This window comes from Ochotona curzoniae, unplaced genomic scaffold, assembly GCF_017591425.1.
Source record: "Ochotona curzoniae isolate NIBS_2020 unplaced genomic scaffold, NIBS_Ocur_1.0 contig_4148, whole genome shotgun sequence".
Lineage (NCBI taxonomy): Eukaryota > Metazoa > Chordata > Mammalia > Lagomorpha > Ochotonidae > Ochotona > Ochotona curzoniae.
Genome location: NW_024466146.1, coordinates 6960899 through 6966931, shown reverse-complemented (window position 1 = coordinate 6966931; position 6033 = coordinate 6960899). Strand labels below are relative to the sequence as shown.

General features: G+C 40.4%; 1 non-coding gene across 1 annotated transcript; it reads left to right on the top strand.

Moving 5' to 3' along the window:
- The first annotated feature begins 1737 nt into the window (after nt 1–1737).
- On the top strand, nt 1738–1845 carry LOC121159454. Its single transcript, XR_005884370.1, has one exon. It is a non-coding gene; the product is annotated as a U6 spliceosomal RNA (small nuclear RNA).
- Nucleotides 1846–6033: the final 4188 nt, after the last annotated feature.

Sequence of the window (6033 nt, the reverse complement as noted above, 5' to 3'; positions counted from 1 at the left end):
TAGGCACTGAGTAGAAACTCCAGGATTGGGAAAGCAGAAAAGACAGTTCTGAGCCTTTGCACATTTGAGGGGATTTATCTGGATGAGGAAAAAAAGAAGTCTGGATTTGCGGTTAGTAGACCCATGTTCAATTTATGGTTCTTTGTTAACTAGCCATATTTAGTATAAACTTGGAAAATTATCTCCTGTTTTCTCTCCACAAAATTTGGCAAACTTTAAAAAAAGAATTGATTTATTTATTTTTGTGGAAAGGCACAATTGCAGAGAGAGAGAGAGAGAGAGAGCTCTTACATCTGCTGGTTCACTCCCCAGATGGCTGCAACAATTGAAGCTGGGCATGTTGGAAGCCAGGTGTCAGGAGTTCCTTCTGGGTTAACCACACGGATGCTGGGCTAAAGACTTTCACCATCCTCCACTGCCACTCTAGATCATTGCCAGGGAATTGGATTGGAAGTGGAGCATCCAGGACTCGAGTCGTTGCCCAAATGGGATGCTGGTGCTATAGGCAGAGGCTTAATTTGCTATGACACAGTATCAGACCCAAGTGTATAAATTTTACATGAATTGAAAAATAAAGAATTAAAAAAGTAATGAATCTTGCTTGATTATTTTAAGGATGAAATGCATGAAAGGCTAGTGGTTTATTTGAGAATTTAATAAATATTTTTAAAAGTATTTATTAAATATAAAAGCAGCAAATGCTTCAAGATACCATACTGTCAGATTAATTGTAAAAAAGGCAATGCAAGATATATGGTTATGAAAAAATATCAGCTTGGTTATATTTTTCACACATTAATCCAATAAATTATTGCAAATGTTCATGTGTGAGTTTTCCAGAATGTTGAAAAATAGTGACCATTGGTTTACTATTTCCATGCAAACTAGTCATACCATGTGAATGATCCTAGTTTCATCATAGGTGAGATAGAAGTAAAGGTTAAAGAGAATATTCTTAAGTTCACGTCAATAGCAGGTAAAGTCCAGAATTTGGGGTTAGTTTTTATTGTGTATGTGTGCAAGTTATTTTTTTTCTTGCACTAAATGTTATCAGTATCTTCCGTGGTTGTTCCTCTTCATGCTATTTCCTTTGTCGCTTGTGTTAAGTTAAAAATCAAGACCCATGAACCACATGAAACATCTCTTTAGATCAGAGCTGAGCCCTCCATAACGTGGGCCATAAGCTAGTAATTCTCCTGTTTTCTCTTCTCACTTTCCCTCCTTTCTTTCCTTTCCTTTTCTCCCCTTCCCTTCCCTTTCCTCTGTTTTACTATTTGCATCAAATGTTTCATGTCGTTTCAACAATTTTTGCTTTCTATTATTATTATTTTCTAGGTTTCAGTTTTGTAACTATGGGGATTCCCCCATCTCCTCCTCTTCTTTGCATTTTTTTTAAATGAAAGAAAAATGAAACAAAGAATAAAATCTTGAAACAAAGTTTTATGAAGTTGACATTTTAGTGTTTATGAAAAAAATTTTACACAAATATATAAGCCCTTGTAAAAATTTAGATATCCTTTGACCCAGTAATTCCATTTGTAAGATTTTTTTTTTTGTTAAGGAGATGATAAAACTCTGTGCAATAATGGTGAAAACAGACCATTTATATTATTAAAATTTTGAAAATAAGCTAAATGTTTAAATACAAATAATTAATTTAGTTACACGATATTTACAGAATGTAATGCAGTATCATAAAAATTGCTCAATGCTATATTTGTTAAACTGAAAGATGCTGTGCTTGCTTTGGCAGTACATGTACTAAGATTGGAACTATGCGTGAGAAGATTAGCATGGTCCCTGGGCAACATTCACATGCAAATTTGTGAAGTCCTGTATTTTTGCTTGTTAAATAAAATCAATCTTTAAAAAGTAAAAAACTGGGGCCCGACGGTGTGGCCTAGTGGCTAAGGTCTTTGCCTTGAATGTGCCGGGATCCCATATGGTCGCTGGTTCTATTCCTGGCAGATCCACTTCCTCTCTATCTCTCTTCCTCTCTGTATATCTGACTTTGTAATAAAAATTAAAAAAAAAAATCTTTAAAAAAAAAAACATTAAACTTTAAAAAAAAAAGTAAAAAACTGAAGGAAGTTTTCAAAACAAAAATTTGATCAAGCTAATGACATGCTGGTTGGGACCCTTGCTTTATGCATGTATGGTTTTTTTTTAAAAAAGATTTATTTATTTTCATTACAAAGTCAGATATACAGAGAGGAGGAGAGACAGAGAGGAAGATCCTCCATCCAATGATTCACTCCCCAAGTGACTGCAACGGCCAATGTTGTGCCAATCCAGAGCCAGAAGCCAGAAACCTCCTCCAGGTCTCCCACACAGGTATAGGATTCCAAAGCATTGGGCCATCCTCAACTGCTTTCCCAGTTCACAAGCAGGGAGCTGGATGGAAAGTGGAGTTGCCAGGATTAGAACCGGCGCCCATATGGGATCCTGGCACTTTCAAGGTGATGACTTTAGCTGCTAGGCCATGCCACCGGGTCCACATGCAAGGTCCTAAATTCAGGTCAGCTTCCAGTTTCAGCTTCCTGTTAATGCAGACCCTGGGAAAGTTGGTTCCTTGCCATTCTCTTTGTGACCTGGATTAAGTTCGGTGCTCCTGGCTTCAATCTGGTGCAGTCTCAGCTTTGGTAGCTTTTGGGAACATGAATTGGAAGATGGGAATACATGATACTTAATAATATGTATAGGATATTCTTACATTAAAATTATGTGTTGTGACATTGAAGATTATTTTGAAACTTAAAAATCAAAACAATAGAAACTATAGCATCACTGAAAATAAATGCTCTGCTAGTCAGTGAGGAATTTGCTTATTTAGCATTCCTAGCAGTGCCACCCTACAGGTGTGGAAAAAAGGTACATAAAAATTAGGTAAACTACCCCAAACTTATATAACCAGTAAACAATAATTTTGAAATTAAAAAGTTCATGTTCTCTGTATTCAACAACATATTTTCTCCTCTCAGTGTTGGGTTAATTTTTTGTTTTATTTTATTTTTGGGTTGTTAATTTTTTTTAATTTAATAAAAATCTGTTAGTACTCTGAGTATACTATTTTGTTAGGAAAATCTGATGCCTTTTTGGGACACAGTTCAGTCTACATGAGATTTTTTTCAATCATAAAGATCTATGTAACTGACTGATCAGATATTTCTTCTCTGTATGAAAGTGGACGATGCATTTAGCCTTATGAATTCTCATTGCTTTATCATAAAACAGGTATAATGATATTTACCTCATAGTGTTATTGTGAAGATTAAAGCAGGCAATATATCAAAGTTTATAAGATATATTTGTAAAAAGAATAAACTTTGATTTCCTTAAATGCATAGTAAGCAATGAGAACCATAATTAACTTTTGTGGGTCTGCGTACAGATTGCTGAAGATACTAGGAGAGCGACTGTGCAATGTAATTCTGCTTTTTAAATTGGTAACCCCCGTGTATGACTACTAGTCTATGTAAGAGATCATTCTTTTGTTTGGTCTGCGTTTCAAGGAAATGATGCTGAAGGAAAAAAAATGGCCTATCATAAACATATTGATCATTCTCTGAGTTCATGCTGTACAATTTTGTAGTCCTCCCATTACAGAGGCATCTTTTACACAGAAAAATATTATCCAAGCTGCCCAGTTTGACATTTATCTGATGCTGATGAGAAAAGTATTGTAGGAATGACTCACAAAGCCATTTCAACAGCAGACCTGGGGCCAGCTGTGACTTAGGGTGTAATCTGCTGAACCAGGAGAAGCAGAGAGAATGAACAAACTGTTTAGGATTCCTAGGAGGACAGCCACAAATGAAACCAGATTACTACAGCTCATCTTTCAATGTATGGACAATGCTGTAGGTCAACAAGCACCAAGAACTTCCCGGGACTAAAGACCTCACCTGCACAGCAAAAAACGGTGCCAGAAACCAACAATGCGAGAGCTGAAATTCCCAAGTGGTTTGGCTAAGAATCTCAAAATAACAGAATTTCAACACCTACCACAAACTTCTCAGTATATTTGAGGGGAGCTGGAATTGGATGTGGAACATCAGGGAGTCAAATTTGTACTTCAATATGGTGTGCCAACATCTTCATTGACAGCTTAGTTAACCAGTACCATTTTTCACATATATATATGTATATGTGTATATATATATTCATTTTAATAAGTTCACTTTTTTGATGTTTACATAGTTGAGAGGGGTAAATGCCTGTGTGGACCACCAATTAAGATCGGGAGGGTTGAGGAATAGAAGAAAATGGATGAGACAACTTCTTTCAATCTCCTGTTTTCTTCTGTTATCTGGGGAATGTGGAGAGAGAAGGGAGAGGGCTGCTTCAAGCAACCTAACTGCATCAATATCCAGGAATGGGAAATGGCCACCCAATGACATCTCAGGGTCTCTGATGTGGATCATTCTTCAGATACTGCTTAAGAGGTTTTGGGAGTTGTGTGATGCTGTTAGTTTCCTTGCTCCGAGGTTGAGGAAATTCTTCAAGGACCGTTGGCTCGCATAGGCTGCCTTAGAGTCTCGATTTACCCAGACACTTATCTGGGAGAGGTTCCAATTTATTCTGCCCTCCATGGTACTAGATGTCCTATGCAGGCCTCAATGAACTGGTTGTCCTGTTCCCCATGAAATCTGTGCATTGCATCAACTACACAAGCCTCTTGGAAAACCAATTCTGACATACGTACTACTTGATCAGACCACATATCCTGTGAATTTCACTGTGATTGGAGTTCTGAGTCCAATGGTTTGGTTGAGGGATCCCCAAAGAAACCTTGTCAGAGGTGAGCCCAACCTGATTCCTGTGTGTATGCCAGTGTGGAGTCCAGCTCAGCCTAGCACCCACATCAGCCTACACATAAACTGGCAGTTGCAAGATGCCCAATCAGTTCTGTTCCCAGCTCCATCTCATATGCAAACCAAGGGGTGTTGCAGTCCGGCCTGATCCTGCCCGCCACACATTCTGCTCTCACACACACCAATGGGAACTGCAGCCTAGTCAGAACAACTCCCAGTAACCCACACGAGGCCTGCCCCCAGCCCTGGTTCCTGCACATGCCGGTATTTGCAGCAGAGTGATCCAGTCTGTCCCACATCCCATGTACCTCTTGTACATATCAAAGGGCTTTGGAGCCTAGTTCAACCAAACCAACCCTACTATCCATCCCACACTTATGCCAGTGGATGCCACCACCTGTCTAATCAGGCCTGCCTCCAGTCCTGGTTCTCATGCTCACCTGTGGGAGTTTTAGCCACTCACGGAGTTGCCCAGAGTTTTCATACTGGGCCCATTTCCAGCCCCCAATCTTGCATTTTCCAGGTGGTTCGATGGTCTAGTCTGACAGGTCTTGCCCCCAGTCTCAGCACTTGCCAGCTAATGCTCTAGCAAAGCCCAATTAGCCTGCAGTTAAATTGGGTCATCCATATACCGGTGGATATGGTCACTTAGGCCAGCCTGGCTCTCTGCCTAACCCAACTCACATGCAGGACAATATTTGTTGTAGCTTTTCCCAGCCTGATCTGCCTTCACTTTCAGCTCTTATGCTCACCAGTAGAAGTAGTGCCCCAGCAGTGGAGCAACCCCCCATCTCCTGCTGGGTTTACCCCTCCCCCCACCTCTGGTCTTATGTGTGCTGATGGGTGCTGTGGCCGAGACTGACATGGCTTTTCTCACCTTGTCATCCACTAGTAAGTGTTGCAGGTTGGCTTGGCTTAGCTTGCCCCAGTTACAGCCCATGCTGGTAGGAGTTGCAGTTTGGCCCAGGCCAGCCAGCCCTCATTCCTGGCCCTAGTGTGAACTGGCTGGAATTGTGGCACAACCTGGTCTGTCCTGCACCCCATCATGGTTCTCATATGTGCCAATTGGTGCTATGAATTGGCCCAGCCTGGCTTGCTTCCAGGTCTGACCCACACATTTGCTGGCTGGAATTGTAACCTGGCTTGGTCTGGGCTGCAGCCTAGCCAGGGCATCCCTTTAGCTCCCTGACCAAGCTCATTCCTACCCACAGATCTTGCT